This window comes from Rhipicephalus microplus, chromosome 5 (assembly GCF_043290135.1).
Source record: "Rhipicephalus microplus isolate Deutch F79 chromosome 5, USDA_Rmic, whole genome shotgun sequence".
Classification (NCBI taxonomy): Eukaryota; Metazoa; Arthropoda; class Arachnida; order Ixodida; family Ixodidae; genus Rhipicephalus; species Rhipicephalus microplus.
This window is the reverse complement of record NC_134704.1, coordinates 56,118,641-56,137,784: the sequence shown is the minus strand read 5'-3', so window position 1 is coordinate 56,137,784 and position 19,144 is coordinate 56,118,641.

The window sequence follows — 19,144 nt, the reverse complement described above, 5'->3', positions numbered from 1 at the left end:
AGACGATGTGGCACTGTGGGTTAAGGGGCCTAGGCAAAACTTCACGGCCATAAGGCGTTCCCTGCAGCGCTCCTTGGATGCCGTCGTCTCTTTCTTCAAGGCAATCGGACTGAACGTTTCGCCCACGAAGACGGAGGCACTGCTGGTTCACCCCAGAGCCACTGCGCGGAGGGCCGTCCGAAGGCTTGTGCTAGGTGACCGACCTATCCCGTGGAGCGATGCAGTGACGTACCTGGGGCTAAGGATCGACCACCGCCTTACCTGGATACCAGCCGTTAAGCTCGCCGTCCTCAAGGCCACCAGGGTCGAGACTGCCGTAAGCAAACTGCTCAGCAGGGGCCAAGGGTGCACCTCACGGCTGGCTCTAAGACTCTACGAAGGGGCTGCAACGACAGCGCAAACTTATGCACTGCCCTTGGTGCAGCTAGCGCCACACCGCAAGGAGCAACTGGAGCGGCAACATCGCATGGCAATTCGGCGCTTCATGGGACTTCCCCGTCAGTCACCCATAGCTGCAACCCTGGCGGAGGCCCAGACCTGGCCTCTGTCACTCTTGATGCTACGACAGGCGCTGCATCACGTGGATCGCCTTCACAGGGCCCTCGGGGGCGCTGCCCTCCTTCGGAGACTGCGGAGCCGACCAGCGTCACGGATGGCACAGATCTGCGCTCTCTATGAAGAGCTGGTCCCCGATCCCCCCAGTCCAATCCAACCCCCTCCACCACATCAGCAGCCTCTGGACGTACAATTAACTCTGGACAACCTCAGAAAAAGGCGCACACCGGCATGCGAGCTCCATCAGGCAGCCGTGGCGAAACTTCATGAAAGACTTAAGGGGCAGCTCCTGGTATTCACGGACGGGTCCGTTCGGGACAGCCCCCATTCGGCCGCGGCTGCCTGCGTCATACCATCGACTGGGACAACCATCCGCTGCCGACTTCCCTTTCACGCCAGCTCCACTGCAGCTGAATTGGCCGGCCTTCACTTGGCAGCCGACCACCTTGCTGCCACGTTACCCCAGTTGCCTGTGGCGATTCTGTGCGACTCCCGACCAGCCCTACAAGCGCTGCTCCAACCAGACCAAGCAGGCATAACTGTGGCGTTGCTGCACGCAAAACTGACCGCCATCAAAGAGAGTGGTGTGCGCCTGTCCCTCCACTGGCTTCCCTCGCACGTTGGAATAGCTGGCAACGAGGAGGCTGACGCCGCCGCTAAGGCAGCACACCACTGCGACACGCCAGTCACTAAGGCGGTAACCCAGTCGGATTACTCACGGCAGCGACTGCGGAAGCTCTTACCAACGGCCCACCCTGACACACGGGTGGCAAGCGGCAAACCTCCACCATCCCTTCCGGAGACCGGCCTGGACAGATGCGAGCGGCGGTTGTTGCTTCGCCTGCGTACTGGCAGCGTCTGGCCTGCGGCACGCATGTATTCCGCGGGTCGCTCTTCATCGCCAGCGTGCCGAAGGTGCGGTGATGACGAAACGCTGCAGCATATTGTTTGCTCCTGCCCTGACCTGGCCACTGAGCGTTGCGCACTGGTAAGCCGCTATCGTCTGCTTGGACTACCTGCCGAAACAATGGAAGACATACTTTTTCCCGCGCGCTCGAAGACGAAAGCCCTTCGAGCCTTCCTCGAGTTCTGTGCTTGCGCGGACCTCGCCGCCTTATAGACGGACTCTTTTCACTCGCACTACTGACTGTACTGACAAGACGTTCCCTTGCCATGCCATTCACTTTTCTTTCCCTCCTCTCTTCTTCCTATCATCTTTACTTCCCCTTCCCCGATCCCTAAAGGCGCTGAGCCGTGCCCCCGCGACGGGAGGCAGAAAATAGCGTCCTTTTTGTCTCTTCCTCTTTCATTAATCTCTCTCTCTCTCTCTCTCTCTCTCGTGCCTGGTGGTCTGACGCATGGCGCGGCGACCCCCCATTGGCGGAATCTGCTCGGACGACCCGCGGCGCTTCTGATTGGACACTTTGGTTGGACCCGGTGCAAATAAAAGAAGCCCTGCGGCGCGTCGCGATCGGCGGTCCTATGTGAGAGGCGTCCCCGTGTCGGAGTGCCGACATGTGTGTGAGTCAGCGGTTTTAGGCGAAAGACTGACCTATGTGTTAGAGAGAAGAGCTCGGCTCTTCGAGTCTCTGTCGGCCCCAGTGCCGAAATTGTAACGCCTCTGTAAATATGCTGTACATAAACCTTGTTTAACTCACCGTCGTCTCGTCCGCTCGTCTTATCAGCTCTGCGCAGAAGCAGTCGCGAGCTGATAAACATACGCTACCAAACGGCTGGTGACCTTCCCGGCGGAGTTGAAAGCAGTGGCGCCTCCGGGGCCGTGTTGGCGTCGCCGTCTTTCGCAACAGTGGTGGCTTCGGCGGGATCGGTCCGTCGTTCGCAACAGTGGTTGGCAGCTGCGGGATCGGCCGGCGTCAGCGACATCGATGCGGTGAGTGCCTGATGTTTTCCCCTCAGTTCACCAGACTACTCTAGCTCAGGTTGTAGTAGTTTAGAGAAGGGCTGTGTGAAGCATTAAAGTAAGCTTTGATCGTTTCAAGCCAAGTCGAAGCGCTTTGAAACCAAAGTTAATGCAGAGGGGGTAAACACGGCAGTGTTAAAATTGCTTGCGCGTCTTGCTAGTAGGCTCATAGTGGGTACGGCAAGTAGATTCTTAACAGGGGCAAACAGCAAGAGGCTAGTGTGAACGATGGAGAACCTTAAAGTGAAGGAACTCATCGAAATTTGTGAGGAACTCGGCATTACTTTGGGCCGTGCGAAACGAAAGCAAGCGATCCTTGAGATCATGAAGGATGAGGGAGTGTCGGCTGAGGAAGTCGATGAGGCCTGGGTGGATATTAAAGCACGCCGTGAGGAGGCTGAAAGGCGAGAAGTAGAAGCTCGCGAACGTGAGGAGGCTGAAAGGCGAGAAGCTCGTGAAGAGGCGGAAAGGCGCGAAGCTCGCGAACGTGAAGAAAGGCGCGAAGCTCGCGAACGTGAAGAAAGGCGCGAAGCTCGCGAACGTGAAGAAAGGCGAGAAGCTCGCGAACGCGAAGAAGCTGAAAGGCGCGAACGTCGCGAGGAGGCCGAGAGACAGGAGCGCCTCGAGATGAAACGAATAGAATTGGCAATCCTACAGTGTTCGCAGGCGCCTAGCGCAGCTTCTCCGACGATTCAGGTCAGCGGTATTAGAATTCGGGATCAACTGCCACCGTTCGTAGTGGGCGAGGACATGGCGAAGTATCTCGTCAAGTTTGAACACGTCTGTGAGCGAAATGCTTTGGAGCAGTCTCTTTGGGCGCGGAACCTGCTAGCTCTTCTTCCCGGCGAAGTGTCCGACGCGATAACTTGCTTGTCGAGGGAAGCGTTTGAGAGCTATGACGAGGTTAAGGAAGTGCTCTTGAGACGTTATAAGTTGTCACCCGAGGCTTTCAGGCAAAGGTTCCGGTATGCTAAAAAGGGGAATGAGTCACACGTTGACTTCGCGTTTCGTCTTAAAGCCGATTTGATCGAATGGCTCAAGGGCGAAGGTGTTTATGACGACCGCGATAAAGTGGTGGAATGCGTTGCATTGGAGCAATTCTACCGCTGCATCGAGGAGGATGTTAAACTTTGGCTGCAGGACAAACTTGGTGAAGTACAGTTAAACAAGGCAGCAGAGTTAGCTGAGGAGTATTATACTCGCCGAAAGTTGCATAGCAGGGCAGTGCGCGTTGAAAAGGATGAAAGAAAAGAGGGCTTTTCAAAGAAACCTGATCAACGGAAACCCGCTCCGCACCGTAATTTCAAAAGGGACCCGTCTCTTACGAAGGACACTGTAGGGGAAGGGCAAACAGAAGCGGAGAAATCGAGTGAGGTTTCTACCACACAGGCATTAGAACCGGAAAACAAACGGAAGCCGCTAATCTGCTACAACTGTAAAAAGGAAGGGCACATCGCGAGAAACTGTCAGGAAAAGTTTGCCTTCGCAACGATCCGAGAATCAGAAAAAAACATGCGGTTGTTGGAGCCGTATCTCCAAGAAATTAGGGTCAATGAGAAAACGTGCCGAGCACTTAGAGACTCAGCGGCAACCATGGACGTTGTCCATCCTTCATTGGTGTCTCCGGATGACTTCACAGGAGAATGCGCGTGGATCAGGCAAGTCGCCGAGGAGCAGAGTGTTCGCTTACCAATCGCCACCGTTGTCATTGAAGGCCCGTTCGGTAAGCTTTGCACCGAAGCGGCTGTGTCTGCCGCGCTGAATGGTCGTTTTTCTTATCTTTTCTCCAACAACTCGGAGCAGCTTCTCAAAGAGCAGGGCAAATCGTTCTTCCCCAACTTAGCGTGCATGGCTCTCACGCGATCGCAAGCGCGAAAGCTTTCGCGGAAGCTGGACTTTGTTCCATGCGGTGAACTCTCAAGTGACCTTGTCGGCGGGTCGACGGAACCCCAAAAAGAAAATTTTCCGCATGAGTCATGTGAGCAGTCACGCGAGCGGCCCGTCGCGGGAGCGGCCGGCGCGGTATGCTCTGGGGGAGACGACGTGGCGCCTTTGAGTCAGAGCGAGAGGGATGCAACGCTCTCGCCTGTAGCGGAAAGTTGGAGCGAGCTGCCGAGAGTTGATCGAGAGACGCTCATTCGAGGGCAGAGTGAGGATCTCTCGATTGAAGCGCTAGGGGAAAGCCAAATTGAAGCGCTCGTGGAAAGCCAGAAAAACGCGGCAAAAGTGCTGTCGAAGGAGCACTACGAGAAATCGGGGAAGAAGCGCGCTTTTGAAGTTGATAATCAGGTAATGCGGCTGCAGCCACCCAAAAGGAACAAGCTTGAGGTTGATTGGGAAGGGCCCGCCAAAGTATTATCGAAGCCTTGCGATACAAATTATGAAGTGAAATTAGGAAGGCGGCCGGACAAAATTTACAACTTGATGAAACCATACGTTCAACATCAAGCGATCGTAAATCTGTTGTTGAATGCTTCAGAGGAAGAGGAAGCAGAAAGTTTGAGTTCTAGTGAGGTAATCGAAGGGGGATCGAAAGTAATCCGGGAGCAGATAAACCTAGAGCCTAGCTTAAGTGAAGGAGGACCTGAGAAAGAGGACCTGAGAAAGATTGGTTCCGAGTTTGAAGACGTGTTTTCGGACCGCCCCGGAAACATGAGGGTGATCGAACACGATATCGAGCTAAGCGGTGAGGAGTCAATCCGTAGCAAGCCGTATCGTTGTTCCCCTGTGCAACGTCGAAAGTGTGAGCCGCTCTTGGTGCCGCATAGGTATCGTCGCCTAAAAGTGGCCGGTTACTGAAGTGGAGCATGTTGCTCCACAGCGCAACTTTGACGTTCGCTAAAGAAAAAAAAAGGTAAACGCTAATGCAGGTGCATTGAGCAGTGCGTTCCAGCTAGTAACTTCTCAACCTTTCGGTTTCTGGCTGGCGATTCGGGGCAAAATTTTGACCTCATCACGACCTGGCCTGAGCGCTCTCGTTCAGAGTGATCTCAAGGGGCCAACTTTATGTGGTATTCTAATCCGTTACGTTGTTGTACGTGAAAAAAAAATTGAGTTGTCATTTTAGGGGTCTTTTGTCCCACATGTGCCTCTTGATGTAGAGGGAACAAAATTCCGATAGACACGTAGATAGGTATATGTTGTACTATACTTTGTCTGGTGTTCTGTCGGGTGACCGAGGGCACTTGCTTGTGTCGTGTGTTGTCTGTTGTCGAACCGTTCTTAGCAAGTTGCAGAACCATCGACAAGTGCTGAACCCGAAGATGGTCAGAAGAGACGAGTGAAGCTGGTCAGCAAGTTGTGGCGACAAGCCAGTGGAGCTGGGATCCGTCGTCAAAAATGGGATGTGTTTCCGGACCAGTCTGGAGCTGTATTCTCCCCATGGCCCTGGAGGCGAACCTGGAGGGACCAGGCGAACGAGCGCACCTGACATCCGAGCCCCGTGGAAGCAGCTCGTCTTTCCGGTGCATTGTCTGGCGGCGGGGGTGCTGTTATGCCAGCGAGTCCTCGTCAAACGACCGTGCCTCTGAAAAAGGCAATCTGGGTCAAGGCCAGCCCGCCGTCTGCCCGACGCGAACATCTCAACGGCGTGAACACGCGCGGCGCCTCTCTCGCCCACGTGCATTGAGTCATCGGCGCACGTGACAGCGAGCCGGCGTTCTCGTGCCTGGTGGTCTGACGCATGGCGCGGCGACCCCCCATTGGCGGAATCTGCTCGGACGACCCGCGGCGCTTCTGATTGGACACTTTGGTTGGACCCGGTGCAAATAAAAGAAGCCCTGCGGCGCGTCGCGATCGGCGGTCCTATGTGAGAGGCGTCCCCGTGTCGGAGTGCCGACATGTGTGTGAGTCAGCGGTTTTAGGCGAAAGACTGACCTATGTGTTAGAGAGAAGAGCTCGGCTCTTCGAGTCTCTGTCGGCCCCAGTGCCGAAATTGTAACGCCTCTGTAAATATGCTGTACATAAACCTTGTTTAACTCACCGTCGTCTCGTCCGCTCGTCTTATCAGCTCTGCGCAGAAGCAGTCGCGAGCTGATAAACATACGCTACCAAACGGCTGGTGACCTTCCCGGCGGAGTTGAAAGCAGTGGCGCCTCCGGGGCCGTGTTGGCGTCGCCGTCTTTCGCAACAGTGGTGGCTTCGGCGGGATCGGTCCGTCGTTCGCAACAGCCGTCAAGATCTGTCAGAAACAGAAATTAAACAGGCGCCGACGCACCGCCATCCAGCATGCAAGCGGAGGAATGAGCGCGGGAGAGAAAGAGCGGAAACGGGAGAGCTGGGCAGGCCACGCAGTCTCCATGGTAACGCTCGTCGTTTTAGCCTGTCGGCGATGAAGCAGGGTGGGAGGGTAGAGAGGAAGCGCACGCACTGGACGATAGATGAAGGATGACAGGAAAGTATATAATTACGAGAGAAAAAAAAAACGGAGAGAGGAAGTACGCAAGAACACGCAGGATGGGTGGTTGGAGCTCGGGTCCGTACTCCGGCTCCGGCACCTGTTGAACGTGGCCCGACGTTCGAGTGGTGGCAGTTCTGAAGCTCGCACTTCGCGCGCTTGATCTGCTTACACGTACCAATGGGTCGCGGTGAGGACAGCTGCGGACATCTGCACGCGACCCGCGTTCTCTCAGCTTTTGACAGCTCGAACCGTGTATATATTTAATTTATTTATTTTCTGTACTTTCAAACGGTAAGAATAAGATGATGCTGTTTAATGAGAAGAAGGAGGATAAGTCGGCCTGGAAAGCGGGTTTCTAGCCTGCTACTCCTCACGGGGGTAAGGGGAAAGAAAGAGGAAAAGGAGGGCATGATGAGAGTTTATTGTGATCTAGCACAATGGGTACCGTCTAGTGTAGGACACGCACGCAAGTCTCTACATTAGCTAAATTAACACGTGCTCTAATTGACTCGCTCGATGGATTCCGTGCCGACTGGTTGTGCCCTCGCGATCTCCGACGACAGCGTAGCTCTCGCCGACTTAGTTGGTCCTACGCCACCTCCTGCCGCCGGTCCCCTACGACGACGACATCGTAGCTCTGGCCGACTGGATCAGCCCCACGCCATCTCCTGTTGCCGACAAGAGCTCTCGCCAGTGGCGCCCCGTCGTCGGACTTCTGCAACCGTGTCCTTTTTTCCTGTCTTCTCCTCACTTTCGTCGCTCCCTGTCCCACCACCTCGCTCTATCCTTCATCTCTCTCTATCTCTCTACCTTTTATTTCCATCCTTTTATTTCTATCCTTTTCTTTCCTTCTCTACGAACATCCCTCGTGAGCTACTGTTGAGGTGTCTTCCCACTGAGAGACAGTTACGGGGCTCACTTTTCTCCTGTTCTTTCTTAAAAAAAAAAAAAAAACATTTCCCCCTTAGCACGTGCTCTAAAGACGGGAATCTAAACCTGTTTTGCTTAGAAATGCGAGCAAGCCGTTGGGCGCGATCTACACGTTCCCAAGCACCCAAAAGTTTCTCTTTCGAAAAGGTTCGGTAGTCTATAGGAGATCTGTGAGGCGCTTCAGAGATTGTCTTTCGACCACGTATTGAGGGCACACGCACAGGATCTCATTGTAGTCTCCGGCGTGTGACACACATTGCAGTTAGGATTTCACTCCTGTCCAATGTTGCGTCTAGGTATCGTCCCGTATATGCAACACCCGGCCGCAGTCTGTGTATATAGTATGCCGTTTTCTGGTCTCTCCTTGTTCGGAACGGAAGACGAAAAGCACGACCAGAGTCAAGCCTATAAATGCGCTCGCGGCGATAATCCGGAGCATTCTATAGTCGTGTCATAGATGTTTTCATACCTTTAGACAGCAAGGCATTGATGTCATATCAGGAAAAGTGAATTGATATCACTTTCTGCTATTGTGAGCCATTTTCGCTTCTGCGTCAGCTTGTTCATTCCCAGCTATGAGTGACCGGGAATTTCCGCATCGCAACGGTATATATGTCCGAATTAAAATTCCTCATTCATCATATTCATTGTGTCACACACCAGAGAACTGTATGCAGTTACTAGATTCATATAGTTTCTAATTAGTGGAAGTGCCGGCTTGGAATCGCAAAATAATGTCCATTTCGCTGAACTCTGCATGTAAAATGTAGCAGGCAGCTTGTCGCATGCCGGTGAGCTGTTCTGAAGCGTTGCGTGATTCCCATGTGAAGCACAGTGAAAGCTGTTGCTAAGTCGATCTGCGAGAACCATCTGCAGAAATGTGCACCGTATATCCATACATATAGACAATATATGACAAAACGAAATGTTTAAGTCAAACATTTGTTATACACACACACACACACAGATATATATATATATATATATACACGTCAGCTACGTAGCAATATATATATATATATATATATATATATATATATATATATATATATATATATATATATTTACTTCACTGCTGCTATGACCCTTTCATTAATGCTATAGTATTCCTCCATGTGGCCAGCTATGTTTCTGCGAATTAGGAACCCCACCACTCCCAGTTCTCTTCTGTCAGCCAAGCCCCGATAGCAAAGGACATGCCCATTCTGTAGCACCGTATAGGCCTCATCTGTCCTCCTAACCTCACTGAGCCCTATTATATCCCATTTAACACCCTCCAGCTCCTCAAACAGAACAGCTAGACTTCCCTTACTAGATAAGGTTCTAGCACTGAGAGGGAAAGTACAGGAATACAGAGTCTCGCTTCAGAACAGGTACTCGGCTCTTAGTGAGGAAACCAACCTTAGCATAGATACAATGAATGATAATCTGACGAGTATCATTACGGAGTGTGCAGTGAAAGTTGGAGGCAGGGTAGTTAGACAGGACACTGGCAAGCTTTCCCAAGAAACGAAGAATCTAATTAAGAAGCGCCAAATCATGAAAGTCTCAAGTACAACAGACAAAATAGAACTGGCAGAGCTTTCGAAGCTGATTAATAGGCGTAAGGTATCCGATGTAAGAAAGTATAACATGGAGAGAATTGAACACGCTCTGAGAAACGGAGGAAGCGTCAAAGCAGTGAAGAGGAAACTTGGGATAGGCAAAAATCGGATGTATGCACTAAGGGACAAAGGGCAAAATAAGTACCAATATGAATAGGATAGTTAAAATAGCGGAGGAGTTTTACAGAGATCTGTACAGCAGCCGGGACAACCACGAATTTAATACTATAAGAAATAGCAGTAACCCAGATGACACCCCTCAGTAATGATAGAAGAAGTCAGAAAAGCTTTGGAGAGCATGCAAAGAGGCAAAGCTGCTGGTGAGGATCAGGTAACATCAGACCTGCTGAAAGATGGAGGACAGATTGTGTTAGAAAAACTAGCCACCCTGTTTACGAGGTGTCTCCTGACGGGAAGGGTACCAGAGTCTTGGAAGAACGATAACATCATCTTAATACTTAAGAAAGAAGATGACAAGGACTTGAAGAATTACAGGCCGATCAGCTTGCTCTCTGTAGTATACAAGCTATTTACAAAGGTAATTGCTAACAGAGTAAAGAAAACATTAGAATTCAATCGACCAAAGGAACAAGCAGGATTTCGAACAGGCTACTCAACAATTGACCCGATTCATACTATCAATTAGGTAATAGAGAAATGCTCAGAGTATAACCAACCACTATACATAGCCTTCATAGATTACGAGAAGGCGTTTGATTCAGTAGAAATATCAGCCGTCATGCAGACACTGCGGAATCAGGGCGTAGATGAAGTATCTGCAGAAAACGAAAGTAATGTTAATCTGCAGAAAACGAAAGTAATGTACAACAACCTCGGAAAAGAGCAGCGCTTCGAGATAGGTAATAGTGCACTTGAAGTTGTAAAAGACTATGTCTACTTAGGGCAGGTAATAACCGCAGAGCCTAACCACGAGATTGAAGTAACTAGAAGAATAAGAATGAGGTGGAGCACATTCGGCAAGCACTCTGAAATTATGACAGGTAGATTGCTACTATCCCTCAAGAGGAAGGTGTATAACAGCTGTATCTTGCCGGTACTTAGCTACGGAGCAGAAACCTGGAGACTTACAAAGAGGGTTCAGCTTAAATTGAGGATGACGCAGAGAGCAACGGAAAGAAAAATGGTAGGTGTAACCTTAAGAGACAAGAAGAGAGCAGAGTGGATCAGGGAACAAACGGGGGTTAAGGATATCATAGCTGAAATCAAGAAGAAGAAATGGACATGGGCCGGGCATGTAGCGCGTAGACAGGATAACCGCTGGTCGTTAAGGGTAACTAACTGGATTCCAAGAGAAGGCAAGCGGGTTAGGGGGAGACAGAAGGTTAGGTGGGCAGGTGAGATTAAGAAGTTTGCGTGTATAAATTGGCAGCAGCAAGCACAGGACCGGGTTAACTGGTGGAACATGGGAGAGGCCTTTGTCCTGCAGTGGACGTAGTCAGGATGATGATGATGATGATGATGATGATGATGATACAACACATCCAGAAAGGAAATAAATTGAGTGAAACGTCTGTTGTAATGCAATATCAATGCCAAGTTATAAGGGTAGAATTAAATCTAAAGAGGACGAGATAACAGAGAAATGAGAAATAGCTGCATGCATGGTGGAAAATTCTCGCGCACCACCCAAAAACACAACAAAAAAGTTCACAAAGACCAGTGCTGACTAACAACTGACCTTTATTAAGTAGTATGTACACACTATCCCGACAAGTATCTCATAAGCCCTACTTAACAGGAAAACACCACCAAAGATTCCTTTACTTGAAAATGATAAAACCACTAATAATAAGGATACACCATTACATATCGTATAGCAAGTTGGTTTGATCCTCACTCAGTGCGGTGAACGAATTACTAACACATGCGTTTTGAAGTATGGTGATATTCCTAGCTTCTGCATACTCTCTTGTTGTCTGATTAGGGTGAATCGCACCGAATGGAGATGAAACCACCTTGATGAACAAAATGGGATAGTGATTCTGCTAATGGTTTTCTCGTTTTAGGTAAAGGAATTTTCGGTTCCGTTTTGCTCATGCGCAGTGATTATGAAATGCTTGTCGGGAATGTGTTTATGTGCTCTCTTACGGAATAAATGTTAGTTGTTGGTCTGTGTGTCCAGAAAAAGTAGTTAACGATTTAGAGCACCAGGTGCTCTACTATGGGAGAGCTGAGTGCCGTCCCTGCTAAAACCAAGAACTGTGTTCTACTTTAATCTTAGCCAAAAGGCCGAGCAAACAACAATACTCAAAACCTTACAAAATTGTGCTGGACTCTGTACACTTCATTGTTGTGTCGATTCGGGGAAGATGTGTTCATTTTTTTTAGCTATGCAAACAAACCAACTGCTATAGCCCGCTTTTCCATCTAACTTCATCACGACTTGAATAAAAGAAAAAGCGATTCGCGTGATCCTAGCCACGACATGTGGTCCGTACCATACAGGCGCACGTATTATTTTATGCAGTCACTGAGAGATAGCCTATCGTCTTTGCTAAGTAGATTTGAAAGGTAAATATTTATTCAATACACTTTGACGCGCAAACAAATTCGAGAATACTGTTGTAAGTAAAAAAGAAGAGATAAACAAAACAGTTCATATATTTTTGTATTTTTAAGTGTCTTTCGCCCTCTGTGTTTCAATACACAGTGTATCATACCATTGCGCATCACAACCATGTTTATACTTATTATTTTTTTAGTGTTGTAACTATCGCTGTTTTTTATATGTGCAGCAATTCATTTTGACATTTTCCTCTGACTAAATGCATTAAATATTTTTGTGGATATAATGTGTTTGTAAGTGTTATTCAATACGTTCCAGTTGTTGTTTTCTTCAGTTCCATCGAAACTGTGTATTTCTTTTTTTTCATATATATACCGAAAACATGTATATTTGCCAATTTTGATGCTATTGCTGCTACGGGGACCTTCAGGCACATTAAAAGAGTAGTATGCAGCTTTTTGCCTGAATGACCCCCAGAATTTCTTTGGAAAATAAAAACCCATCTGATTCTGATTTTTGATTATTATAGAAAAATAGGTAATGAAAGGAAATAAAAAAGCATGCTGTACGGCATTAGAAACAAAAAATACCATTTGTAGGTATGGGGAAGGTTTGACAGTTAAGAAACAGTGGGGAAGGAAACATCAGAGGAGCACGTAGGGTGATCACATTAAAGGTGCGCACTTGAAGACTGGCAAAAACGCAGCGTGGAAGTGAAAAAAAAAGGGGGGGGGGTTGAGATATGCGATGAAGTTTTTCAGAAAGAGAGGGAGGGAGAGATGATGGAAAAAAAATGAGAGAAATGCATGAAGTCCGAACAGAATTGGAGCATCTGGTTCGCTGCCCTACAATAGGAGGAGAGGGAAGTGAAAGAAAGATGAGGCATATTGTGTACATATACAAAATGGAGGGAGCAGTCTGTGAAGTGAAGAGGTAGTGTGACAGTTACATTGTCATAAAAGCAGGGAACAGAAACGAGCCAACGTTATGCAGTGCTAGTTCTATGCTTGTGAATGCGGATGACTTTGCAGAAATTATAGCTTCTTCTTAAATATTTAATAACATACTCTCATCCTGCTTGTAATTTTACATTTTGGTTTTCGCACGTGCTACTTCATTTCACTAGGGTAGTTTACCTTTCTTTTCGATATTTCTTTAAACAGGCCGATAATATGCTTCTCAAATCTCTGTTCACTTCACATAGAACGCCTCCGGCGAGTAGCTAGGCACGGTTGAGACTCCGGGTCCTGCCGATCTCGTTTTCGGTAGCTGGCCCCGTTGCAGGATCCATCGTCCAACAATTCAGCGAGAAAGAAGTGCCCGAACGAACAACAGAGATTTATTTACATGTGGAGAAGTGGTCAACTGACCCAAAGAGAGAAGAGTGAGTGTGATACAAAACGTCTTCGGCATTTTATAGCGCCACGTTGTTGACACTGGGCGCCTTGTCCGCATCGTCAGCCAATACGGTGTCTCCGGCACCTCGGCCACGAGGGAGGGGGAAACACCTCTCACAACACATGGAGTGGCACAACCCAACACGATGTCCACATATGGTCCCGGCGCCCCAAAATGTTACCAAACATGGTCACGAACGCACAGCAGACCCCGGAGCTCTCCCAGCGAGAGGAGGAGCCCGAATGGGGAGGTGGGGGTGGACGACACCGTCGGTCAAGAACCGGTTCTCCCCCAAACTCGTCCTGCCCGGTTCCCCAGGGCTGGTCGTAACAGTCTCTCGCGCGGGGGGGGGGGGGGGGGGTGAAGATCTCGATGGGCTGAGGTTTGCAGCCACTGTCCGGAGAGATCAGCGCCGGCAGTCAGTTTGGTGACGACCGTCTTTGATGAGGTAGAAGGCAACACCTGCTTCATTGTGGGCTCAACAGACATCACATACGCACATGAAAACACAACTACTCAGCCGGTGAGCGCCGGACAATTCCGCCAAACTCCACCAGGCAATTTTCCCCTTTAACTGATATTAAAGGAAATACACATTTTATTCAAAATGTTACTCACACTTTAAGGTGACACAAAACAACAACACTGGAAGCACACCGAACCCGAAACCCTGGATAGCCGTGTCTTCAACGTTTTCAAACAAGTACACCTAAAAGAGTAAAAAAACAATCACTAGCTCTTGTCTAGGTCAGGAAAAAAAATGCCAGAGTTCTCGAGACATCCTCTCGCGTCAGGGGCATCGACTTAAGCCATCAGCGTTGCCATGGAGTACACCCTTTTTGTAGCGTATTTCAAACGTATATTGTTGCAAAACGAGGCTCCAACGCAGCAGGCGGCCGTTCCTAGAGGACATGGTCTGTAGCCAGGTGAGAGGACAGTGGTCCACTTCCACAATGAACTTGCTTCCGGTAATATAACAAGCCAGTTTCTGGACTGCCCAAACCAAGCACGCACATTCCTTTTCGCTAGCGCTGTAAACCTGCTCACGAAGGGTGAGTTTCCGGCTAACATAGAGGACGGGATGCTCTTGATCCCCCTCATCCCTTTGACTAAGAACTGCCCCCATGCCTCTATCACTAGCGTCGCATTGGACTATGAAAGGCCTCGAGTAGTCCGGTGAACTAAGCAAAGGTTGGCTCGACAAGGCCGCTTTCAAAACGCGGAAAGCCTTTTCTTTCTCCTCATCCCAGTCGACCATTTGGGGCTCGGTCTCACGCAACGCGTCAGTAAGAGTGCTGGATATGTCGGAATATCTAGGGATGTACTTACGATAGTAACCAGCTATTCCAAGAAAAGCCCGAATATCGGTTTTCGTTCGGGGCTGGGGAAAGTCTCGGATAGCTGCCACTTTCATTTCAGAGGGACGGCGATGCCCTCGACCGATAACATGCCCGAGATAGAGTACCTCTGCTTGTGCTAGCTGACACTTGGGCGCCTTTACCGTTAAACCTGCTTCGCGTAGGCGTGTCAGTACTGCTCTCAAATGCGCCAAGTGTTCTGGCCAGGACGAGGAAAACACGGCAACGTCGTCCAAGTAAGGCAATGCGAAGTCCTCTTGACCCCGCAAAACCTTATCCATTAAGTTTGAAAAACAGTAAGGCGCGTTCTTTAGGCCGAAACTCAACACTTTAGGGCGGAATGTCCCCAATGGTGAAATAAATGCAGCATACCGGCTCGCCCTCTCGGTGAGCGGCACCTGCCAGTAACCTCTCACTAGGTCTAGCGTTGAGATAAATTGCGCGCTGCTTACCCTCTCGACGCGTTCCTCAATGTGGGGAATTGGGTATGTCTGATCCTTGGTGATGAGGTTTAACTTACGATAGTCTACGCAAGGACGCGGATCTTTGCCGGGTACCTCCACAAGAATTAACGGGGAAGTGTAATCAGTTTCACACGGCTCAATCACGCCCAATTTCAGCATCCTGTTAACCTCTGCTTTTATTAGCTCAAGCCGGCGAGGTGACACCCGATACGTCTTAGATCTTACCGGTTCCCACGAGGTAAGCTCTATGTCACGAGTGAGGACGGATGTCCGGCCTGGCTCGCTTACAAATCTGTCCTGAAACTCGGTCAAAAGACCACGCAATTCCTGCTTCTGCTTCGTTGTCAGTTGTGACTTTGATACTAAATCCTCAACTCTTTTCTCGATCGGGACTTCGTCCGATTCGGGAGCTAATTCAGGGATTTCTGCCGGAACCTCTTCCGGAACATTTAAAGTCATGTTTACGATGGCTTCCCTCTCTTTGTAGGGTTTGAGTAAGTTGCTATGATACACCTGGTGTGCCTTACGACTTCCTGGTAATTTTACCACATAGTTGGTGTCAGACAATTTTCGAGTAACCTCGGCCGGGCCGACCCATTGCACTTCAAGCTTATTCTTTTGGGAGGGCCTCAACAACATGACCCTGTCTCCTACAGCAAAGTGTCGTGCTTTAGCTGTCCGATCGTAGTAAAGCTTATAGCCTTCTGCTGTGCTTTGGTCATCGCACTCTCGGTCAGTTCTTGGGCTTTCGTTAGACGATCCAATAAGGTGAGGACATATTCCACTACTACAGGATCGTCACCCTGACCTTCCCACGACTCTCTCAGCATATGAAGAGGAGACCGCAGTCTGCTGGCGTAAACCCTGTTGTCTCATGTGGTGCAGTTGTTAGTGCAAACATCGTTGCAGGTAAGCACATTTCCCAGTCAGTTTTTCGTTCAAAACATAAGGCTCTTAACACTCGCTTCATCACGGAGTGAAGCTTTTCTATCGAGTTCGACTGCGGATGGTAGACTGAACTATGCAATAATTTCACGCCACACCACTCTAGAAAGGTTGTCGTTAAGGCACTCGTGAAAATGGTGCCCTGGTCTGATTGTATCTCGGCAGGAAAGCCTACCCGGGCAAACACGGACAGAAGTGCGTTCACTACTTCCACGGAACTTAGCTCTTTTAGCGGGACCGCCTCTGGAAATTTAGTAGCTGGGCAGATTAAGGTCAGGATGTGACGGTAGCCTGAAGTTGTCTTGGGCAAAGGACCTACTGTGTCAATTACCAACCGACGAAAGGGCTCCGTGATTACGGGTACCAGCTTCATTGGAAATTTCGCCTTATCTCTCGGCTTACCCACTCGCTGACACACATCGCAAGATTTTACAAACCTCTCTACATCTTTAAAGCATCCAGGCCAGTAGTATTCCTGTAAAAGACGATTTTTCGTCTCCTTTACGCCTAAGTGGCCTGACCATGATCCTCCATGCGCCAAACTAAGCAAATCCTGACGATACGCCTGAGGTACGACTACCTGGTCAAACTCTACTCCTCGCCTATATAGATATTTTCGATAGAGTATGCCGCTCCTCTCTTGGAATCTCACATTTCGTTTGGCGATTCCCTCTTTCGAACTGTCCTGGAATTGCTTAAGCGTCGGGTCCCCCTTTTGTTCGGTTATTAATGAAGCGGGGCTCACCTGCAGCAGCCGACTGAAATTATCCGAAGTTGGCATGACATCCAACTCTTTTGTATTTCCTAGTACCTGGAATGTGTCACCCTCTGTGCTATCCTCTGTACTACCAGGAAGCGGCTTGGGAGCAACGGCATTTTCTATTTGCTCGGTCAACGAGGCGTAATTGACCCCTTCCAATTCGGGAGGAGGTTCAACGTCGCCTTTAGGAATAGTTGCCTCCGCGACTACGGCTTCTGCAGCCTGTTCTCGCACAAGTCGATTTGTTACCGTGGTGTCCAACTCGCAACCAGGCCCGTTGTCGATTTGAGACTTGTTTGCCTCAGTGAATGTTGCTCTCGCAGCCAGCGCACGTGCCTTCGATCTAGTCAGTGCCTGCACTATGCCTTCTCCCAACGTTAGACCTTTCTCCTTCAGCATTTGATCTGACTTATTTGAAAATAAGTAAGGATACTGAGGGGGTAGATATGGCGATACCGCGGCTTCCGTTTCCAACGTACCAAATGCGCCTTTAAGGACAACTTTAGCTACGGGAAGGCACTGACTGTTTGCTCCTACGGCTTGTCTAATCCAGGCACAGTCTCCTGGATACTGTCCGGACTGAACAAAGGACGGATGAACTACGTCCATGGTGGCTGCGGAGTCTCTAAGAACCCGACACTGCTTGCCGTTCACGGTAAGGTCGTACATATAGGGCTCTAACAACTTCATGTTCTCGTCGGCTTCATTTATAGATAAAAAGGCCACCTTTTCTTTCGGGCAGTATTTCGCGAAGTGCCCTGTTTCGTGGCAATTGAAACAAGCGGCCGGTTTTCTCGCCTCAAATTTCCTTTTGCTTGCCTCTGCCGACGCCCCATGGTTAGATGAATTGTTTTCCTTACCCTTTTGTGCGAGACTTGTCGGTTGTTTTCTAAACGGCGCCTTATTCGGTCGTAGGAATTTTTCCCTTTTTGGCTCGCTGTTTGCCCCGAGGGCGCGGCGCGTAACGAATTCTTCAGCGAGCTCTGCGGCTTTCGTTACGGTGTTCCCGTCTGGTCTATCCTGCTCCCAGAACCTCACCTTTTTTGGTAACCTTTGATAGAATTGTTCCAGACCAATACACTCGAGCACCTTGTCATGATTCCCATACGCCTTTGCCTCTTTGAGCCACTCCCCCATGTTGTTCATTAACTTGTAAGCAAACTCCGGGTATGAATCATTGTTCTCTTTTACGGCGTTGCGAAATTTTTGTCTGAAACCTTCCGCTGACAACCTGTATTTCTTGAGAAGGCTCGACTTTACCTCACTGTACTCGTCAGCCTCCTCTTTCGTGAGGCGCGCGATTACTTCTGAGGCCTCCCCCGGAAGTAGGGACAACAAGCGTTGAGACCATGTATCCTGGCTGAAACCTTGCCTTTCACAAGTTCTCTCAAAGTTGACGAGGAACAGCCCAATGTCCTCCCCTAGCTTGTACGATCTCATTAGGTCCGTCATTTTGAACCTGACCCGCTCTGCTGTACCGGATGCCTCGCTGCCTCCTGCTCTACTATTATGGCTAATCTCTAGCTCGAGGCGCTTCATTTCAAGTTCGTGCTTTCGCATCTTATCTGCCTCGGCTTCTGCCGCTTTCCTTTCGGCCTCCGCCGCCTTTGCTTCGGCCTCGGCCGCGGCCGCCTTTCTTTCGGCCTCTGCCGCTTGCCTCTCCTGAATCTCCTCGACACATTCTGACAGCTCGTCATCCTCCGCCCCCAATGCGAGAATCGCCTCTATCAGCTCTGGCTTTCCTTGAGAGTCCGACACCTCCAGATTCAACTCCCTTGCAAGTAGCAACAACATGGACTTTCGCAGGGATTTCAGATTCATGGCTGCTTCCAGTACCGCTGTCTCTGTTCCACAAAGATTCCTGTCCTGCAACTAATTAACCTTGACGGCAACGACAGCTCTAGATACCTGCCTTGCCTCAAGTTTTCCGTTAACTTAGTCTACAAATAAAGCTTCAAAAAGCTCTTACACGGAATCCTGCCCTGTCACTGTTAACCTTGACGCCACTGACAGAAAGAGCTTAACCAAGCTATCACACAATTTCTGCCTGACGCAAGTTACCTGTTAACCCAATGACCAAGACAGCCCCTCTCTACCAGCTTTTACTTAACACATAGAGTAAATGCCTGGTAAAATTTAACAGAGAAAGCCGGCACTCACCCAGTTCGCAGTCATGTCTCCGGCGTCGTGCCTCTCAGAAGTGCCGTTCGATTCCCTCTGGAAGTCGATGAGCTCGTGTCATCCTTCTCCTGTCGTCCCGTTGTTGTACTTCGGGCTCACTCC